We start from the raw sequence: 23,263 nt of genomic DNA, 5'->3' as shown, positions 1-23,263 counted from the left end.
CAACGTGTGTGCCCCAGAGCTCCAGGTTTATCGTGTTCTTGGTTTTTGGCTTCGGCTGCGACTGACCCCCACGTCACTTGTAGTTGGTGTTGCTCCTAACATTTGTACAATAACGAATCCCTGCACGGAATGGCATGCGTGGCCTTGAGAGCAGTGTAGGTTATTTTATAGTAAGAGGGAGCATTGTAGGTTTCTACTCTTCCTTCATGGGAGGGTTTTTCATCTCTTCCCAATGCTTCATCTCCTGTTGCTGTCACACCCCATACTAGTATTGTACCTTTGTCTCCTTCCTTTTCTTCCATTGATTTGCCATTGGAAGTATCGGGAGTCCCTTAGGCTGATTTATGTAATGTCGCCCCTTCTTCAGGAGTTAATTTGATTCCCGAGAGGGAGGAGGTTTTTTCATCATTGTCTTTTATTTCAGAGTCGGATGCGTCCAAAATGGTGGCGCTTTGTGGGATGCATAGGCTATGGGGTCCACCGTCCTTCAAGGGTTTGCTGACGCACTTCATGGATGCTCGCTACTCCCTTCCTCATGCTGTCCAGGCCCTCCCCCCTTCTGGCCTCATCTTCGTGGGTAGCCAAGGTCAGCCATTTTGTATTGCTCTGCCAGTGATGATTGCTGCTTCTTCGAGTCAGAGAGAAGCTGTGGCGTCAGCCCCACTAGTGACGTCACGGGGTCGTCATTTTGTATCCCTCCGCCAGTGGCGTCTGCTTCCTGTTCGGATCGAGGGGAAGCTGTGACGTCATTGCTGCTTATGACGTCACTTCCATCGATGATGTCACTCCCAGTCATCTCCGCTGTGCTGCCTCATTCGTCTGTGTCGTCACCGTTTGCTGCCATGACGTCATCTCTGCCATCCAATTCGCTACATTGTGGCGGGATCACAAAGCTCAAAAAACAAGCGGGCAAAATTTCCCCCACATAAACTTAACCAATCCAGCTGCCAAACTCACCCTCAGCCACATGTTCCTCTTTACACTATGGAATACTCGCAGGACAGTTGACCTACCTACGCACAGAACAAAAAACACAACACATGTACTCACCCAACTCCAGATACTCTGGGCTGTGCTGTGCTGTCCGCTGGTCAAGGTCACTGAGACACCACCAACAACAAAGACAACATCCAAGAACCACAACTCAACAACAACACAACAACCAAGGACTGCAACACAACACCCAAGGATCACAACTCAACAACACAACACCCAAGGACAAAACCCCACAACTCAACAACACAAAAACAAACAAGGAATACAACCACAACTCAACAACACAGTAAACAAACAAGGAACACAACCACAACTCAACAACACAATAACAAACAAGGAACACAACAACAACAAAAGACCACTGCACAAACAATCACTAACACAAAAAAATCAACAACACAACAAGCCAACACACACACAACCACCAACAACACCAAGAAATCACAACAGCTCATCAACAACCCTCAACAACTCACAACTGCAACAACTCACATACAACTCAACAGGAGCTCATGAGCACGACAAACCCAACAGCAAGGCACAACAACTCTATAGCAAACAATATCAAACTCAACAACAAATAAACAACAACTCAACAACTCAAAACTCTCATTATAACCCCAACTCCAACTGCACCAGCAGACAACCCAGAATTCACCAACAGCCAATTCAATCGGCAATCATCCATCCACCAATTATGTCCTCTCTCTCTCTCTCTCAAGGACGTTGTCAAATGGAACCCCCATAACTCCATTCCATGTCGTCAGACCCTTCTCTTGCTGATCCGTCCGAGGCTTCATGTCAGGCAGTTCTTAAGAGATTGGACTCTGTTTTAGAAGATAAGTTGGCTGCCATGTCAGCTGGGAGGACTGCGAAGAGATTGTGTAAGGAGCCAGTGCTGTCCTCGTCTCCTTCTCCCCCATCTCCGCCGCATTAGTGTATCAAGTGTTGGAAGGCTAAGGACTTTACCCTTTCTTTGTCTGTGAGTGAGGAGCAGCACGCCTGTGTTCTTGAGAGTGTTGGTGTTTCGGAGAGTGTTAGTATATCTTCCCCTGTGCAATCTGCAGTGGCTGCTTCGCCCTCTGCATCGAGTCGTGAGCATATTGCAATCTCCCTTGTTTATGCACCTGTTGCTGGTGCTCCCACTTCTTCTCCAGGGCCTATTTGTCACCGTAAGGATCTCAAGGTACCTGTCAAGAGGTCGAAGGTTGTGAGCGTGGAGTTGGTGCAGCAGGAGTGTTTGCCTACCCCTCTCCCTGGTACTTCCAGGAGTTCAACTCCGAGGGGTTCTCATTCTATCTCGAGTGTTCGGGATTCCTCACTGACTCATGTTCATATGTCTGCCACGCCCGTGCCTGTTTGCAGCCATGTTAGAGAGTCATCTGTTGGGAGAGGGCGTATTGATGTCCCTAGTGTTGTGGTTGGTTTGTTGCAGGAGTTGACGCTTGGATCTAACCCAGACAGGTTAGCTGGTGTTTTGGGCTGTTTGGCTGCTGGTTTTTCCATTAATTTAAACAAGGAAGGCACTTTAGATAAGCCTACACACCCTTCTCGTCGTCGGTTCTGAAGCCGGGATTGACTTTGGAGCGGGTGAGGTCGGTGGCTCCATCCTTGTCTCCACAGGATGCCTCAGCGTTGGAGTCTATGGGAGCCTCCATATTGCAGACAGTTTCTAGGCTGGACTTCTGGTCTACAGTCATTGCCAAGATAGCTTCTGACAGGTCCCCAGAGGGGTTGGTGAGTGTTTCCTCTCTTACCAGTTTGTTGCAGTCCAGAGGCAAGGCATTTTCGTATCTGGCTCACCTTAGCGTTAATTTATGGGCTAACCTTCTTCTGATTAGAAGAGACGCAGCTTTATCTAGGATGGAAAGATCAGTTGACACTGAGTCCTTGCTGAAATTGAGGAATGGAGATATGTTAGAGTCACAATTTCTGTTCCCTTGGACTGAGCTGGAGGATGCGACAGACCGGTGCCAGGCTGACACCAAGGACAGATTAGTGCACCAGGCTGTGTCTAAGTCAGAGTCTTGTCCTCAGAGATGTCCAGCTCCTCCTCCTCCTTCCCCTGCCCAACAGCAGTCATGAAGATCGTCGCCTAGTAGACCATCAAGGAGTTCGGTTTTGGCAGGGCCTCCCCATTTGTCCCAGCCTAGGTCAGAGGACCAACGTCCCTTTTGCTCCCGTTCCTTTAAGCTGAGAAGGGGCCCCAGGAGCAGAGGTAAAGGGGTAATCGGTAGACTGGGCACCTTTCCCTCTCCTGCTACCACGGGTGGGGGGGGGGGGTGTTGCCTTGTTGGGCCATTGGGCCAAAATGGCATGAGTTATGGGTTGGAGAAGTGGGTGGTAGCTGTCCTTCGGGTGGGGTATCTACTGCCATTTGACCTCTCTCCTCCTCTCTCAGACAAGCCACAGCTCAAGAGGGTGTATCCTCCAGATTCTCTGAAGTTCTTGGCTTTCCAGGAGGAAGTGCAGAAGATGCTGGACAAGGATGCGATAGAGGAAGTGTCCATCTCTGGGGTTTTACAGTCACATCTTGGTGCCCAAGGCATCAGGAGGTTGGGGACCTGTGATCAACTTATCCACCTTGAATCACTTCATCAGGAAGACAAGATTCAAATGGAGACCCTGCGTTCATGCTGTCAATAGACATGAGGGACACATACTCCCAGATCCCTATTTATCCGACGTCCAGAAAGTTCCCTCGCTTCCCTCTTAGAGACAAGGTCTTCAAGTTCAAAGTCCTGTGCTTTAGGCTGACCACAGCACCTCAAGTGTTCACAATGGTCTTCTCTCTTGTCTCAAGTTGGGCCCATGCTCAGGGAGATCCATTTGCTGAGGTACCTCAACGATTGGTTGGTCTTGCAGGTTCCAGGGCAAAAAGCTGCTGCAGGACAGAGATCGCCTGCTTCGGTTTTGTCAGGGACTGGGCATCATGGTTGACCAGGAAAAGCCAAACCTCATACCCAATCAATGGATTCTCTACCTGGGCATGGTCATCAATATGGCGGTTGCAAGAGTTTTCCCGTTAGAGGTGGGAGAAGTTGCAAGTGGTGGCGCACGACTTCATGTCGGAACCACATCAGTCAGCTCATCAGTGGCAGGTCCTTCTTGGAGTTTTGGCTTCCCTGGAGAAGCTGGTCCCTCATGGGCGTCTTCATCTTCGGTCTCTACAATGGAGACTGGAGGAATTATGGTCTCTGGCTGGGGATTTACCCCTGTTAAAGATTCCTCTGTCTCTGGAAGTGAGAGAAGACCTTCGTTGGTGGTTGGACAACCAAAATCTTTTGAAGAGTGTCCCTCTGCGTTCTCTCCCACCGGACTTCCTTCTGTTTTCAGACACCTCCCTTGCAGGTTGGGGGGCTCATTTAGGTGGCCTCATTGCCTCAGGTGTTTGGAGTTTGGAGGACAAACAGCAGCATACCAATGTCTTGGAGTTGAAGGCAGCCTTCCTGGGTCTGAAGGAGTTTCAGGAGAAAGTAGAGGGTCATTCTGTCATTCTCATGTCGGACACCACAGCGGTCGCCTATGTGCGCAAGGTTTCACGTCAACTTCACACCTTGACCGTTGAGGTTCACCAGTGGGCGGTCAGCAATTCAGTGGAGCTCTCACCCAGGCAAACGGAGTCACAGACAAACTCAGTCGTCGGGATCAGATCCTAGGTATAGAGTGGTCCCTTCATCAGGTATAGTTGTAGACAAGCTCTTCCAGGTTTGGGGGAGACCCAAGCTGAACCTTTTTGCGACTCTGTTCAACAGGAAACTGAAGGTATTCTGTTCAGCATTCCAACATCCCTGGGACAACCTGGAGGTGTATGCTTCCCTCCATTTTGTTTGATCCGTCAATTTCTGAACAGGCTGATGAGTTTGCAGGGTCTCAGGATGACTGGTGGGCCCTCTGTGGCCTCAGGTGGAATGGTTTCCAGATCTTCTGTCGTTATTGTTGGAGGTTCCGAGGGAAATTCCCCCTTGGCGGCATCTGTGTCAGCCAAATGCAGAAAGTTTCCACTAGTCAGTAGAATCCCTGTCTCTTCACGGTTGGAGGCTATCAAGTATCTCTTCCGAGCAAGAGGCTTTTCTCAGAGAACAGCAGGGCATATGTCCAGCAGTTTCAGAAGGTCGACCTCTGCAGTTTACCAAGGCAAATGGGAGATCTACTGTGACTGGTGTAGTAAATGGGGTTTTTCTCCACTCAGAACCTCTATTCAGCGCATGGCAGACTTTGTAACCTTCCTCAGAGATGAGAAACATTTGTCTGTCTTTGCCATTAGAGGCTACAGGGCAGCCCTGAGTTAGTGTTATGCCTTAGAGGTATCAACATCTCGTCCTGGGAGCTAGAGGGAAACCAGGAGCTCTACTGTGCATTCATAGACCTAGAGAAAGCATATGATAGAATCCCAAGAGAAGTGATGTTTTGGTGTTTAAGGAAAAGGAAAGTCCCAGAAAAGTTGGTTAGGCTGGTTAAGATGATATATAAAAGAATCCACACAAAAGTGATAACAGCAGTTGGGGAAACAGAAAACTTTGAAATTGGTGTTGGATTACACCAGGGTCTGCATTAAGCGCATTTTTGTTTGTGCTGGTCATGGATGTGTTGAGTGAAGTGATCAGGAATGAAGAGCTGTGGGAATCAGTGTACCCCAATGATCTGGTGATTGCTGCTGAAAATGAAAGTGGCAGGAATCTTTAGAGAAGGGTGGCTTAAAGGTGAGCAGTAAGGAAGATAGAGACAGAATAGTAATACAAGAAAGAAAAAGCTTGATTATAAAACAGGCAAAAAAGTTTAAATACTTAGGATCTACTTTAAGCCAAGAGGGAGGATGTGAGGCTGAAGTTGACAGTAGGATAAACGCTGCATGTTCTTCTGGTGAGGCAGAGGTGGGGGAAGTAGCTTGGCTGAGCAATTAGATGGAAGAAAACTCTCCTCCCCAGAGGCAAGAGAGTTAACCTTACCCAAGGCATCCTCGGCAAGCGAGGACCAAGGCAAGCCAACAGAAGCTCTGGGTTCCTTCTTAGGACCCATGTAGACTTCAAGGCCAAAGGGGCGGTCAATGGACATTGCCACTGCCCCTTCCCTTAGAGTGTTTGTCGATAAATCAATGTGACGATCTCCAAAAAGATCCTCTGTATTTTGAGAGAATCTGCATCTCAGGGAAGAGGACCCTTGAGTCCTCCTGATCCAAGGTACTCCCTTGATACTCTCCCTACAGGTGAAAGAACCTCACTAGAATCCCCAGCTCAACACAACCAGTTGAGCATATGAATGGATAGGTCCGAGAACCTTGCCCGCTTCCTCACGGTAGGGCTATGACTGGATACAGAGTCCCAGTCATGGACCCTTCTGTCCAATTAACAGTTCCCAGTGTACCCCAGGAAGTCGAGGGGATAGGAGAGAGGGAGCGAGTACCCTTACCTGTCCTGTCAGAAGCAATGGTCCTGACAGGAGAGGCAGGCCAAGAGCGATCACCAACCTGTGGTGGTGATGGCTTCGCAGGTCTAGGAGAGCCGTTCCTGTAGCGGGCGAATGCAAAGGGGGCTACCCTAAGGATTTATTGATTTATAGATTTTAGGTACATAGCCAAGTACTGGGGCAAACTAAGACCATTCAGGGCTGAAACAGAAATTGATAGTGAAAAGGTTTGGAAGGTGTAACAGGAGGAAAACCTCACAGTTGCACTATGAATCAATTGTTAGGAGAGGAGGGAGGTAAGATGGAAGAAAGAGAATATGAAAGTAGGTACAGTTACTGTCCCAAAGCGAGAACAGAGGCTCACACAAATGTATGTGAAGGTTCTTGGGAAGTGAGTGAACCCATTTGCATAAACGCAAGCAGGAGCCCCGCATTTTTTTAGTATGAGCGTGCACTGTCTTCACGACATACTCCAATCATCTTTGAGGCCAAGGCCTCCTAGGGAAAAGACAACTGTAAGGTGGACATCCTCAAAGAGACTCCCTGTGAACGGATCCTCCAGTCAAGCAACTAACTTCACAGGACCCTGGCTGCTTACTCGGGTAAGTAGTAAAAAGGGGAGGGGATGCACCTGCATACTTACACCCCATCCTCTTTCATGTGCCTGAACTAAGAATGTGGAGCTGAGTCCACGTTACTGGTCGAAGGGACTTGAGGTTTCACAAAAACCTGGGCACCAAGCGGCAGTGCTGGGTGCTTGGCTCCTTGCAAGTCCCCACACCCTCGGCTCCCAAATCAACAGGTCTCAAAGAGACTTGCAACGTGACCCCCGAGTCTGAAGACTGGGGAGAGCCAGCGAGAGATCCCTGTACTATCTCTCTCAGGGCGAGAGACACCCCTTTGGAAGACCCAATGAGGGACTTCCCCAGGTCTCCCGGAGTTCTTCCACATCCATGCGTGGAAACAAAGTCAGGTCATGGGTCCGTCGCCATTCGCACTGAGGGAGATTTGCCCTGCCACACATGCAAATGTAGACCACTGCAGGGAGATCATCCTGGTTTCCAGTCCCCCAACGATGATCTCTGCCTAATGAAGTGAGAACAAAGACAACAAAGGGAAAATCTCCTCCGAAGGAGGGGGAGCAAAGCATGGAAGTTTTGCTGGTGGGATGAAAGTATCTGGAGGATTAATCACCAAAGGAGTCATCAGGGGTGTGCTACCCTCAGATGATAACTTAGGGATTTTCTTCTGATACTTCTTCCTCACCTAATACTTCGACCAGTCACAGCACTCCTCAAACAGAGCTACGGTTACACTCAAATTCCCTGCACGATGTGCAAAGGAAATGAGGATCTACATCCAAAGAAGAACGATGACAGCTACAAGCTTATCCACATTATCAGGGCATTTCCTCATAGGTAATGGTTTATACTCAGTCGCCTCAAATGACTAGTGGGTTTGCAAAATTAAAACAATCCCACTGTGAAAGGAAGCGACGTTCCAAAGGATAAACATGGCTAAAACAAAGGCAAGCAGTGTAGGGGACAGTGTAGCACAACCTCTCCCAAGCATGGCCGATGGTAAAGTTGACCAGGTGGGTGGGACTCCTACCCAGTTATTCGGTACTTAACTATCATACCGCCCTGTTAAAATTTTAATGGCTAGTTTCCAGCTATGCCAGTGGTGTTGCTATGGGATTGCCTGGGGCCCCAGTCACATACTTGTGGTCCCAGGTTGAAATTCCCCTTCTTGTTACCTTTACAACTTTAGAGTTGAGAAATTGATGGATATAGTTATAGGTTTTTAACACAATTGCCATGTTTGTTCATGATATTTTGATCCAGCTTAATGCTATCAACTTATATATGAAGTGATTGAAACTATAGAGATGAGATGAAGTGGGAATAAGATAGTTGGAGGGTCATTGTCTTTTGTGTTATTGGTGATATGCAGTATTTTGATAGATAATTACATGACAAGGATATACTATAGTATAGTTGAACAATAAAACTTCATAATAGAAATTAGGCTAGCAGTATATTGAATATAAGATTATGAGGAAATTTATGTTACAGTTACTTGATACATTTGCGCATGTCAAGAGTTGAAAATCAATTGAAAATTGAGCTCTGTAATTTCAAATACAGGTTTACTAATTATACGAATACTATTATTTTCCTTCATTCACATGGAATTATACATTTGAGTATGGTATATTTTACTAATTACATAAACGGTGCATTGGTTAGGTGTAATTTTCGTGGTCCCTCCAAAATATCTTGGCTCTACCTAGGGAACTCCACTGATTGAATGCCAGCTATGTCACTGAGCTATGCTGATGGTAAATTTCTATAATGAAGACTGGAAGGTTTGTATATTGTGTAGGAACAAATAGGAAAGTAAGATATAACAAAAAATAAAAAATAAAAAGAATACAAAAAGAACAGCATTATCCATGGAAGAATACTAGCAAATTACTACTGATATAGTTACAGAATAACTTTGATGTAAGGCAGGCTTGAAAATAAAAAAGGTTTTATTTGAATTGAACTGAATATAGAAGAAATTTAGGCCAAAGGCTAAGCACTGAGACCTATGAAGTCATTCAGCTCTGAAATGGAAAATTGACAATAGTGAAAGGTGTAGCAGGAGGAAAACCTTGCAGTTGCACTATGAATCAGTTGTTAGGAGAGGGTGGAAAGTAAGATGGAAGAAAGAGAATATGAAAGGAGGTACAATTAAAGGTTTGAAATAGGTTGCAGCTACGGGCTGAAGGCATGCTGCAAAGAACGTCAAGTAATGCCTACAGTGCACTGCATGAACGTACCCTTGGAAAGAAATTGTTAACCTACTTATCCAGTGAAAAAATTGCCTGCAGGAAACTTAGCAAAGTAAACACAGTATGAGCTCACACAGAGCAGCCTATAGCCTACAATGGTTAGATTAGATTATAAAATTTTTGGCACATAGCCAAGCGCCAGAGCCGAGGGGCCATTCAGCGCATATATATCTTAAGAATAAAAAAAGTCACTGTCGTACAAACAAACACACACAACCGATCTAACATACAAATCATTCATTCATGGTGACAAACAATTAATGTATGAGGATGAGGGAATGAAATGGCTTCTTTGCAACCAATCTTTACCATATTATACTGTCTCAGACATCATCTCATAGTTTTACTTATGCAAGTCAGGGAAGTAAATAACACTTTCTCAAAAGGGGCAAGGTACTACATGTATATTTGTTGAATTTGTAAGGTATAGAACCTTATTGTCAGTTGTGAGAAACCTTACTTTTTCTTTCTGTGCCTTTCCTTCCACATCTATGTGGGGTTGATTTTCAGACAGGTTTCTTCCTCCTCGATTGACCATATGTATCTCAGATAATTTTTAGTAACACCTTTGCTATGGTCTTTCACCCTGAACTTCCATTTACATACTCTCTTTACCTTTACACAGGCCTCCTCTATACTCATCACATGGCCATACCACTCCAGTCTTCTTTCCTGGAGCTCTGATAATTCTACCACATTTGCTAGGATAATTCTTGATCCTATCTATTTTTGTCACTCCATATATCCATCTAAGCATTTTCATCTTTGCCTCATTCAATTTCTTATCTTATGATCTCTTCACTGGCCATGTTTCAGCTCCAAATATTGTTGTCTCACTACTGTCTTTGCAACCATCTTTGAACCTTTATGCATTTCTAATGTCAGGCAGGACACCTGACATCTACAATTTTTCAACCCAGCCTTATGTGTGTGTTATTTCTGTAATGTAATGTTGGACCAAAATATCTAAATAGCACTCCTACTCTCTTTAACCTTGTCCCTTCCTTACTGATCTTGGAGTCCTGATCTTCAATGAACCTTCAGTATTGAATCTTCTTTCTGCTGATCTTTAATCCTCTGTCTTCCAGTGCCTTCCTCCACTTCTCTAATTTTAACTCCACATACATCTACCTTCTACAGAATCTTGTAATTATATTTGTCCCGTGATGAGCACCATCCATCAGGCTGGAAACTATTCTCTTGACATAACAAGGGCGCAGGAAAGATATTCTGCTATGAACCCCTCTTACTCATCAGACTAAGCCAGCAATGTTTACAAAAGTGGGAACCTCTTAGACATCCAAGTCATGCTCAGGACAAACCGTAAAGCCATCAAACATGGTGACAATGAAAAAAAAGCACTGCAAAAGAACATGTGCAAGACACGTACAGTGCTCTGTATGGACATAACAATCCCACATGCAAGATCCTCAGTACAGTAATCAGCATCCTTTTGGACGCTAAACTACAATGAAATTAATCAACGTATTTGCAACAAGTGTGACATTTGCAGGACACAACTATTCTCCCTGTTGCTTTCATCCACACCCTTGATTTAAATTCATGTTATATGCAGAGATCTGAGCAACTTGTCAACATGGCCACTTATTAGAGAAATTAATTTTAATTATGTGAAAAAAGGCCAGATTGTACCTCTTCACCATAATAAATGTGGCTGATATTTTGTTTCGTGTGAGAATGATTTGAAACGTGTGAAACATTAGAAACTAGTCTTGAGACATGTTTTGTTAAAAGCATGCCACGTTAGGTGTCGAGTGTCTCCTGCATCCAAATTCTATTAATTAGTACTTGCCTTTGGTTTTAGTATTTAAGAGAGCTGCATAAAGACATGGGCTATAAAGCCCTTTATTTCAGTGTTTAATGGATATTATTCAACAATTCTAAAAAAAACGAATTTTCACTATTATTTTGTCGGCATTTAATCATATTGAGTATTTACACAATTGTTCACAGAGATGGACTGAAGGGTGGGCATGGCAGATAGCTACCAAGAGACCCACCCATAAATATGGGTCCTTTAAACTCCTCTGATTTTGTCCAACATGTAAAGTATCTGCTGCCTATTTTATATCCAATAGTAAACTGATGTACAAAGGGGGTAGTGATTAATGTTAACAAGAAGAGTTAAAATGATATTGTCATGATACAATAAAGTTTTATGCATACTTACCTGGCGTATATACTTAGCTATAGACTCCGTCGTCCCCGACAGAAATTCAAATTTCGCGGCACACTCTACAGGTAGGTCAGGTGATCTACTACCCTGCCCTGGGTGGCAGGACTAGGAACCATTCCCATTTTCTAATCAGATTTCCTCTCTTCCACCTGTCTCCTGCGGGGAGGCTGGGTGGGAGGACATTAATTCGTATATTCTGCCAGGTAAGTATGTACAAAACTTTATTGTATCATGACAATATCATTTTTATACATTCAACTTCCCTGTCAGATATATACTTAGCTGATTGGCACCCATTGGTGGTGGGTAAGAGACAGCTAACTACTGAAATAGACAGGTAAACAACATATGTTATAGGTATTAATAAAACCTTGTTCCTACCTGATTAGGCGGAAGACTTCGTGGCTACTGCCCAGGAGTCTACTTCGCCATCAAATAAGCCTCAGCGAGATATTGATCTATGGCTAAGAGTTCTTGTGGGTCTGCCAATGGGGTCTTATCCACTTACTCAGCAGAGCCTAAAGGCCTTTGTCATTGGGTGCTAATCCACTAACATGACAATACACCTTATTCAAGGAGCACAACACCGATCCCGATCACCTGATCCTAACATCCATGTTAGTTCTAAAGATTGAAAGGAGTTATCCCCAAACTCCTCACAAACAACCAATAACTCGAAACTTAAAAAAAAAAAAGCATGCACACTTTATAATGCAAAAAAAATAATTTTGTACCCCCCTACTAGCCATATACATACCTAGTTCCTTACTAACAAAGGCAACGGTCGCCTGTGCGACATCAAGCACCCCTGCTAGTAGGAAAACCAAGAACATATCTGACAAGAGGGTTTACGTACATCTATATACAAAAAAATTTTAAGGATCAGTCTTTGCTCCAATTCCCAGTACCGTATCCGCTGACACAAACGGACCGAGAGAGAAGCATTTCTCATAAGTCACCCTTACATCCTTCAGGTAATGAGATGCAAGAACTGAATTGCATCTCCAATATGTCGCTTCGAGGATATTCTTCAGTGACATATTCTTTTTAAAAGCTAGTGACGTAGCCACTGCCCTTACTTCATGAGCTTTAACTCTTAGAAGTTTGAAGGATTCATCCGGGCAATTCTTGCGAGCTTCCATAATCCCACTTCTTACAAAGAAGGCTAAGGCGTTTTTAGACATGGGTCTTTTGGGGTTCTTCACAGCACACGAAGACCCTGTTGACAACCTCCCATCTGCTTCTTTTTATTGAGATAAAATTTAAGAGCCCTAACCGGGCAAAGAGTCCTTTCTATCTCTCTACCCACCAGGTTAGATTGGCCTTTTACTTCAAAGCTCCTGGGCCAAGGCTTTGAAGGGTTCTCATTTTTCGCCAGAAACAATGTCTGGAACGAACAGATAACCGCATCTCCTTTAAAGCCAACTTTAGAGTCCAGAGCGTGCAATTCGCTTGTCCTTTTGGCTGTAGTGAGGGACAATAGGAATAAACACTTCCTAGTGATGTCCCGAAAGGAGGCAAGATGTGGAGGTTCGAATTTGTCCGAGGAGAGGAATTTCAGGACCATGTCCAGATTCCAGCTAGGTGTTCTAGGAGTTCTCGATTTCGAAGTCTCGAAAGACCGAATCAGATCGTGGAGATCCCCTATTATCGGCTATTTCCAGACCTCGATTCCGGAATACTGCTGACAGCATACTCCTGTATCCCTTGATAGTTGACACAGAAAGGTGCGATTCCTCCCTAAGAAAAAGGAGGAAATCGGCAATGATGGTTACAGAGGTATTGGAGGAGGACAGCTTCTTCGACCTGCACCATCTCCTAAAGACTTCCCACTTCGATTGATATACTTGCCTAGTTGAAGATCTGCGGGCTCTAGCGATAGCGCTTGCAGCCTTGCGAGAAAAACCCCTCGCTCTGACGAGTCTTTCGATAGTCGAAAGGCAGTCAGAGCGAGACCGGGGAGGTTTTGATGAAACCTCTCGAAGTGGGGTTGTCTGAGTAGATCTGTTCTGCTTGGCAGAGATCTGGGGAAGTCCACCATCCACTCCAGTACCTCTGTGAACCAATCCTGAGCTGGCCAAAATGGGGCTATGAGGGTCAACCTCGTCCCCTTTGAGGCCACGAACTTCCTGAGCACTTCCCCCAGAATCTTGAATGGGGGAAAGGCGTAGGCATCCAGGCCCGACCAATCTAGGAGAAGGGCGTCGATTGCAAAAGCTCTTGGATCCTCTACTAAAGAGCAAAAGATCTCTATCCTCTTGGAGAGGAACGTGGCGAATAGGTCTATGTGAGGTCTCCCCCACAGGGACCACAGACTTTGACACACTTCTGCGTGGAGAGTCCACTCTGTGGGAAGGACCTGATTTCTCCTGCTTAGTCTGTCTGCTCTCACGTTTCTCTCTCCTTGAACAAATCTCGTTAGTCCAGGTCAACAGATCCCTCGTTAGCTCGAAGAGGGAGAACGAATGAGTCCCTCCTTGCTTGCGGATGTAAGCCAGAGCCGTGGTGTTGTCCGAGTTTACCTGAACCACCCCGCCTCTGACTTCCGCCTCGAAGAACCTTAAGGCTAGGTGTATGGCTACTAGTTCTTTGCAATTGATATGCCATGACACCTGTTCCTTTGACCAGGTGCCCAACAACTCCCTTGCTCCTAGCGTTGCTCCCCATCCCGACTCCGGTGCGTCGGAAGATAACACTTGGTTGGGGTTCTGCAGGACAAGGGACACGCCTTCATTCTTTTTGAGAGGGATGAACCACCACTTCAAGTGATTCTTCACCTCCAGGGGGATCGGAAAGAGTCTGAAAGTTGCCCCGTCTTCCAATTCCAGACCTTCTTCAGGAAGAACTGTAGGGGGCGAATGTGAAGCCTCCCTAGAGGAAAGAACTGCTCTAGCGAGGAAAGGGTCCCTAACAGGCTCAACCATTCTCGCTGAACTGTGTTCTTTCTCTAAGAAGTTCGAGATCTTTGACAAGCCTCGAGTGAGTCTCTCTTGCGAAGGAAACACCCGAAAACCCCGAGAATCCATCTGAATCCCCAGATAAACCAGGTTCTGGCTGGGGATCAATTGTGACTTCTCGAGGTTTACGAGTAATCCCAGAGACTGTATCAGATTTAGTGTTAACGTAAGGTCTTCCAAACACTGGCTCTCTGACTTGGCCCTGATTAGCCAGTCGTCCAAGTAAAGGGAGATGTTGATTCCCTCTAGATGAAGCCATCTTGCTACATTCATCATCAGGTTCATGAAAGCCTAAGGAGCTGTAGACAGGCCGAAACACAGAGCCCTGAATTGAAAAATCTTGCCCCCTATCATGAATCGATGAAATTTCTTCGACGAGTGATGAATGGGGACGTGGAAATACGCGTCTTGTAAGTCCAGTGAGACCATCCAATCTCCTGGACGTAGGGCTGACATAACCGAGGCGGACGTTTCCATGCGGAACTTCTTCTTTTCCACAAATCGGTTCACCGCGCTTACATCCAGTACCGGTCTCCACCCCCCCACCCCCCCGAAGCCTTTGGGACTAGAAAAAGGCGATTGTAGAATTCCGGGGAGTGTGGATCCTGCACCAGTTCGATGGCCTCCTTTTCCCACATCTGATCCACCATTCGAAGGAGCGTATCTTTCACTACAGGGTCTCTGTATCTCGCGGACAGTTCCCGAGGAGTAGAAGTTAGGGGAGGACTGTCCTTGAAGGGGATGATGTATCCCTTCCTTAGAACCGACATCGACCAGGAGTCGGCTCCTCTCAATGCCCAGGCTCCTGCGTAGTTCAGGAGTCTGGCGCCTACTGGTGTTCGGAGGATCTGAGTCATTTTCCCTTCTTGAAGGGCCGGAAGGATGACCTTCCTCTTTTGTCTGAGCTCTTCTTTCTGGAGGGGGGACGAGCCGTCGCGCCTCCACGAAAGGGCTGCTGAGGAGGACGAGAGTCCTTCTTAGGAGTTGACACCATAGGGCGATTCTTTTTCGCTGTCTGCACAAGGAGGTCTTGTGTCGCCTTTTCAGTCAGTGAGCGTGATATATCCTTCACTAACTGAGAAGGGAACAGATGATCGGACAAAGGAGCGAACAATAATGCGGTTCTCTGACTTGGAGAAACAGCCTTAGACAAGAAGGATCCATACACTGATCTCTTCTTTAGCAAACCTGCTCCAAAAAGGGAGGAAACCTCTCCCGAGCCGTCTTGGACTGCTTTGTCCATACATGCCAGGACGCTATGTAGAACTTCTGGGTTGTTGAGAAAGTCCGTGTCCCGAGTCTTTTTAGCAAGCACTCCGAGAGACCAATCCAGGAAATTGAAAACCTCCAAGAAGAGGAAGAGTCCCTTAAGGAGGTGGTTCAATTCCGAAATGCTCCATGTCGATCTAGCCGACCCTAAGGCGTGTCGACACGTCTGGAAGCTTCAACCAGATTCGAGAAGTCTGAGTCTGCTGATACAGGGAGAGAAAGATCCATGGTTTCTCCTGTCCTGTACCAAATGCCTCTCCTTCCTAGAAGTTGGAAGGAGGCATGCAGAACACTGTTTTGCCCAACTCTTTCTTCGTGCTCATCCATGAACCGAGAGACTGGAGGGCCTTTTTCATAGAAATAGCCGGTTTCATCTTAAGAAAAACAGAAGACTTTACGGTCGTAGTACTGGAGAAAAGCGAACGAGGCGAAGGAGGAGCGGCCGGGCTAAGAGTCTCCATACTCCTGAAGCAATAAGGAGGTTAACGTTTTGTAGTAGACAGTCCTTCGTTCGCAGGAGACTCGTCTTCCGACACCTCTTCTAGTACAAGATCGGAAGAGGGAGAACGTTCCCGTTTGGAGGATGAGTCTTTCCAAGACCTCCTTCGGTCTGAAGGGGAAGGGCTTCTGTCTGGGGAAGAGCCATCAGAAACTTTCCCGCTTTACAAGTCTAGTCGACTCCTGCCTCCTGGCTGACTCCTCACTCCTGGTTGGCACCACACGCCTGGCTGGCTCCTCACTCCTGGTTGGGCGCCGCTTTGTTTGGCGGCCGGCACCAGAGCGCCTGGTTGACTCCTCACTCCTGGCTGGCGCCACGCGTCTAGCTGACTCCTCACTCCTGGCAGGAGTCACACGTCTGGTTGACTCCTCACTCCTGGCAGGAGTCACGCGTCTGGCTGACTCCTCACTCCTGGAAGGAGTCACACGCTTGGCTGACTCCTCACTCCTGGCAGGAGTCACGCGTATGGTTGACTCCTCACTCCTGGCAGGAGTCAAGCGTCTGCCTGACTCCTCACTCCTGGCTGGCACCACGCGCCTGAATGACTCCTCTCTCCGGCTGGAGCCTTCCTGGATGGCTCCTCACTCCTAGCAGAGCCTTGCATTTGGCTGGCTCCTTGCTCCTGGTTGGAGCCTCACTCCTGGTAGGAGCTTCACGCCTGGAGGGTACTTCGCTCCTGGCAAGAGGAAATGTTCTCATATAAGGAGGACGTTCAGATACTCCTTCCATTTTCTTGACAAAACGTGAAGAAACTAATTTGGAGGAAGGAACCTCTATACGTCGAGAGGACCTCTTGATGGGAAGGGAAGTATCTTTCCTTCGAGGAGATTCCTTTGAGAGCACTCCCACTAACGAAGAGATCTGCTCCTGCATGGCGAGGAGGATTTCTCGTAGTAGCCTCCTCCTTATCCTCCTCGTGAGGAGGAGAAGGAGGAGTGGAAGTATCTAGTGGCTCCACGCCAGCTACGGGAGGACAAGAGAGCTCTCTTTGTCCTCTTGATATCCGAAGGAGACTCCTCTGGGAAGCGTTCCGGGCTCGAGTCAAGAGCCGGTGCTTTCCAACTCCTCTTCAATTGCTTGCGAGCGATCAGAATCCCTCCAACCGCGTCTAGGAGTCGAAGATTCAGACGATGAGAAACACTCACACAGTACGCTTTTACAATAGTGATCCCTGGGAGTCTGGGGTGTCACAGAACCTGCCGAAGGGATGCCTGATCGGTGGGGAATCTCCACAACCTCTGTACGGTTTTCGACATTCCTTCTCCTCTGGGCTTAGGAGCTTGGAAGAGGCCTAGACCTGGGAGCGTTGCGGAGCCGACCGGATGCCCCCTCCACTACACTGGGGACACTCAAATCACTGTCCACTGTATAATTACTAACCTTATCTTGCAAAGCAGCCATCTTACTTTCCATGATTTTAAAGGCAGCTTTTAGATCTGCTAGTTCCGTTGCCGAATCTGCAGGATCTGCAATAGGTGAAGAGGCTGAAAAGGAAGAAGTGGCAATTCTTACAAGAGGGGAAAAGAGTTCCCAAACTAGGAACTAGTTCATTAGATCTAGATCCACTCATACTTCTAGAGGAAGCTTTCTTCATTTTCTCTTTCTCTAACTTCTTCAAATAAGAAGTTAGAATCTTCCACTCTTTCTCACTCAAACTCTCGCATTCCTTACAGGTGTTAGCAAAAGAACATTCATACTTCCTGCAACCCTTACATACAGTGTGAGGATCGACCGAAGCTTTCGGCAACCTCACCTTACAGCCTACATTCACACAAAATCTCATCACCATTCCGGCGTCAGAAAAGTCGGTCAAGAAGATTAATTGTCGATGAAAAAGAAAATCCAGTCAAGAGGAACCAACAACAATGTTGATGGTACCGGCGACAGAGGAAATCTGATTAGAAAATGGGAATGGTTCCTAGTCCTGCCACCCAGGGCAGGGGCGGTAGATCACCTGACCTACCTGTAGCGTGTGCCGCGAAATTTGAATTTCTGTCGGGGACGACGGAGAAAGTCTATAGCTAAGTATATATCTGACAGGGAAGTTGAATGTATAAAAGGTGATTGTTTGTTCTACCTTCACCTTTGTCAGTTGGCAATTCAGGTAGAGTGAAATGAGTAGTCTGCCATGCCATCAAGCTTTCAGCCAGGGACATTCCAAGCAGTTAACTTTTTGGCAGACCAGCTCGGCTAACAGGGACAGGCGAGTTGACATATTGGTCCATACTTTCTTACATGGGAAAAGGCTATCTGAGCTTTGGGAATGCTGCTGATTGTTTGTTTGTATGGTGTTTTTATGTTGCATGTAACCAGTGGTTATTCAGCAACGGGACCAACGGCTTTACATGACTTCCGAACCACATCTCTCACACCTCAGTGGAATGCCACCGAGGTCGTAAGCCAAGACCATACTGATCACGCCACTAAGGTGCTAAATGCTGCTGATCGACCTATTTTTCCCTGGTAAGCTTTGGATGCCTTTCAGCACATCTGGAACAGTCTGGATGTCTGTGCTTTTCCCTCCATTCATTCTGAATTGTGCATTACAAAAAGCCAATAAACACATGAAACTCATCAAGCCAGTCAGCATGGTACAATGCTGTGCTAGTTCAAGGTGAGCTAAGGTAGTTTGTGATCCCATCCAGCCATTTGATTTTGTAATAAATTCATGTTTTGCATCAGTAAGTAAAACAAAACAAGACATCAAGGTTATAAAAAGTTTATGCAGCAAACCTCTTTATTATTAAATAATACAAAAATCTATGGAATGAACCTTTCATATAACAACTGGACATCCATTCAAGGAAACTAATATTTGCATTACACATTACATTATAGTAAAACTCTAAAAAAGTTCAACCTTCTTTTGCAAACTGTACAGTACAAACATAAATCATATATACAATTATATATTCTTACATATTCATAAACTTTAAGCTGGAAAACTATCAACATGTATATACAAAAGGAATATATCATCCCTAGAACCCAAACAGCGTATGATAGTCTACAATTTACGTCCTAAAGTGAAAGACTAGGTGATGGAAATGACTAGGAATCAATCAGCATAGAAAAATGGGCCATTTCCCAAATATCATTGCCTTGGAGCAAAAGCAAATAAAGATGGAGACTCTGAATAATAGCTATATAGGCTTGTGGCAAAGTAAGCAGTAATAGCGAAAAAGGCAACTTTGACTATCATCTTAGTTTGAGCAGGAGGTATTGGGATGTATCCTGTGACAGCATGGAATAAATCTCTGTAGTACTGAACTCTCCGAGAGGCTTCAAACTTTTTACGTCTATCAACTAGGAGCTGTCGCTCAATGGCTTCTTCTTCATTCCTGAAAAAATTATAGGAATATATTACCAAGATTCACAAACTATAACAATATTAATCCTTCTGGCATAAGAACTACCTACATTCTTATTTTACCTTGGCAAATACAGTACCATAAAGGCATCCATGACCTAGCATATTAACATATATACACTTCAACATTAAACGTAAAACGTTCAAAAGAGTATAACACAAAAGGAAATTACTCCAACAATTACAATATCCCTCTCCCTCATACTTATCTTCCATTTTATATTTTCACTGAGGATTCTACACCCAAAACTGATGAGGGATGAAAAAAATTTCTTTTCAGCAAAACTGCCATAACTTAAGAGGAATGACATATAAGATATAAACTCTATCTTATTACAGTAAGTGTGCTCATCTTGGAGTTCCTACATAATGAAAATGAAGCTGAGTTACCTCATAAAGACAACAGTGACTCAAAAACAGATCCACAGCATTATGTTCTTGACATCAATCATAAAATAAAAAACCAGGTGTTAAAGGGCAGTTTTCCCTTTCCATAATACACAGTTCAACTGGCAAAAGAACGTGAGGGCTCTATCTCCTGTCCTACAATGACTGCCTTGGTTTTCTCTACATCCCACTATTGCAATGTGACAACAGTTTGTAAATCGGCCATCTTTCGCATTGCACACCAGGTACAAGATAAATGTTCACCATAGTCTCATGTCTTTTTGTCAGGGAGTGGGTAAGTTTGCGGACTTGCAGCGGGTACCAAATATATGCTGTGGGATTATTGCACCTTCCCAATGACTATCTAAGCATGACCACCATTCTCATGGCAAAAGAGTTTAAGGAATTTTTTATTCAAGGTCAACTCACTAGTTATCATCCATTTTCTTTATTCCACAATAAATGTAATGTCCCTTGTAGTTCTACAGTCTTTTTTCTCTGCATCTTTTCCCACTTCTATATGGGGCTGACGTTTCTGACAGCTTTCCTCTACCTGGCTCGGTCAAACAAATCCTCCTCTGAATTGTTTGCCTTGCAGATCTTTAATTATATCAATCCAACCTCGCTTCGCTTCCTCTTGCTCTCCCACCAGGCAATTCCATCTTCATAACTCTCCTCCCGACATATGTCTCATCCCTACTCATTACACGGCCATACCACTGCAGTCTTCTTTCCTGAGCCTTCTTTGATAGTTCTACAACTTTAGTAGCTCCTCTTATTCTTTTATTCTTGACCCTGTCCATTTTTATCACTCCACGCATCCAGCTGAGCATTTTCATCTCTACTGCATCCAATTTCTTCTCTCGTACTCTCTTTACCTGCCATGTTTCTGCTCCATACATCAAAGCTGGTTTCACTATGGTCTTAAACGCTCTTCCTTTAACCTTCATGTTGATTCTGCGGTCGCACAAGACCTGACATCTCTCTCCAATTTTTCCATCTAGCTTGCACTGTCGGTGTTATTTCTGCATCCAAATTTCCATCATCAGCTTCTGTTGAACCAAGATACTACTTAAATTTTTCTACTCGTTTCAATCTTATCCCTTCCATACTAATCTCACAGCCTTGATTTTCATCAGAACTTAGGTATTCAGTCTTCTTTCTACTGATCTTTAATCCTTTGTCTTCCAGTACCTTCCTCCACTGATTTAGTTTTGACTCCAACACGCTTTTGTCAGTGCCGCATAACACGATGTCATCAGCAAACAACATGCACCCAAAGGATTGATCTCTTATTCCCTGAGATAGCACATCCATAATCAAGTAAAAATGATATGGACTTTAGATCCCTGATGTAAACCAACTCTTACTGGTATCCATTCAGTTAACCCAAGACTGCTTCTACCCTGCCTTTTTGCTCCTTCATACATATCTTGGACCAACTTCACATAATTCTCTGGTGTTCCCTTTACTCGCATACACCTCCAAACCTCTTGGTGTGAGACTCTATCATATGCCTTTTCCAGATCTATGAATACTATTTGCAGTCCTTTCTGCTTTTCCCGGTGTTTTTCCATCACTTGTCGGAGGCAAACACTACATCTGTCGTTCTTCTTGGCATGAAACCAAATTGTTCTTCACCTACAGATGTTTCTTCCTTAATTCTTTGATCCATTATTCTTTCCCAGATTTTCATGGTGTGACATTAGCTTTATTTCTCTGTAGTTTGCACAATCCAGGATGTCACCCTTCTCTTTATAGATAGGCACAATAAAGCTTTCTCTCCATTCTTTTGGTATCTTTTCCTGACTATATTTTCTTTGCTAGGTCCCACAGCATGTCTATTCCTTCTTCACCCAAGCTCTTCCAGACTTCTGCAGGAATTCCATCCAGTCCTATTACTTTATCATTTTTCATCTTCTTTAGTGCCTTCTTTACTTCCTTCCTGCTAATGGTATGTATTATACGAAGGTTCTGGAATCCACCTTCAAAGAAGTTTCTTCATTTAACAGGTGTTCATAGTATTCTTCCCACCTCTTCTTTATCTTATTCTTGTTGCATAAAACTACTCCATTCCCATCCTTAACCTGTTTTATATGGGTGAGTTTTTCTCTCCCCCTCAAGTGTTTCCAGCTCTTTATACATGTCATCCAATGCTCTCACCTTTTCTTGAGCTACTGCCTTCTTTATTTGTAAATATAATTGCAGGTAAAATCATTAACAAATTCTGAGTATACTTGTAAAATATTTACATAAATTTGCTGAGATCGAAGCTGCAGTACCTTTTTGGATTATACATGCTTTTTTAATATTTTTTTTAACTTCCTTTGCAAAATTACATTTATTTTCACTTTCCTTTGAAAAATCATAATTAGTTGCACTTTCCTTTGCAAAATTATAATTATAACTGACATACTATCACACTTAATCCAACAGCAACCCCTGGGTATATTTATGAGCAAATTCATAAAAAGATGTCATATGAAGAGAGAGAGAGGAGAGAGAGAAGCCAGAGAGAGAGAGAGAGAGTGAGATTAGAGATAGAGAGAGAGAGAGATAGAGAGAGAGAGAGAGAGGCGAGAGAGAGAGAGAGACTACATGTCCCCTTGAAGTCAAGTACACTCCTGATCTCATGAGACGCCTACAACCGGCGAGCTAAGCCAGTCTAAAAGTTGCCATTTTTCCCACCCAATTTCTCCAAATTGATGGCGCGTGATATTGATACTCACCAGGAGGTAAGTCGTCCACCACTCAAAACCTGTTATTGTTACTCATATGAGGGTATCTGTCCTTTTGGATGTCATGCAACTTAGGAAAGGAGTGAGGGTCTGCCTTTTTAATGAGGGACACTAAAATAATTCTCAGCCCATGTAGTCAGGAATGATAAGCCAGAGACAAAAGTGAATGACAACCAGGTGTATGAATGATGAAAAGTTGTCCCTCTCCAAGAGAGCCCAGCATGCTAATCTGAGCTCCTCATACCAAAGCAGTCACGAAGACTACCTTTCAGAGAATATGAATTGTAACTATATTGAGCCCCATGCATTGTGGAGTCCAAGAACCTTATTCAGTAATCAGGTACGTAATGGGAAACCTTGCAGGAGCTGAACTTTGCAGTGTAAAAGACTGGAGAATTAGAGTCAATTTCAATACCATAGGACAAGGGTTCTGACAATGCTGTCTTATATGCCATATTCGTTGTAATAGCAAAGCACCTGACCTCAAAAGATATATAATATATAATAAAATGAAAAACTGTTTCAACAAATTTCAAGTGGCTCCCAGTGTGGAGTAATCTAACCACAATTTCTATACGAACTGTTATGTCAGGTAGATGAAGCTC

The 23,263-nt window shown here is 44.8% G+C and overlaps 1 long non-coding RNA gene across 1 annotated transcript in view; it reads right to left on the bottom strand.

Moving 5' to 3' along the window:
• Positions 1–18,882: 18,882 nt before the first annotated feature.
• LOC135202564 (uncharacterized) overlaps positions 18,883–23,263 on the bottom strand; it is a 20,168-nt gene continuing 15,787 nt past the window's right edge. Inside the window, exon 2 of the long non-coding RNA XR_010311765.1 lies at positions 18,883–19,504. This is a non-coding gene — a long non-coding RNA (uncharacterized LOC135202564). The remainder of the gene's footprint in view (positions 19,505–23,263) is intronic.

Source organism: Macrobrachium nipponense, chromosome 30 (assembly GCF_015104395.2).
Source record: "Macrobrachium nipponense isolate FS-2020 chromosome 30, ASM1510439v2, whole genome shotgun sequence".
NCBI lineage: Eukaryota > Metazoa > Arthropoda > Malacostraca > Decapoda > Palaemonidae > Macrobrachium > Macrobrachium nipponense.
This window is presented reverse-complemented; position numbering and strand designations above follow the sequence as displayed.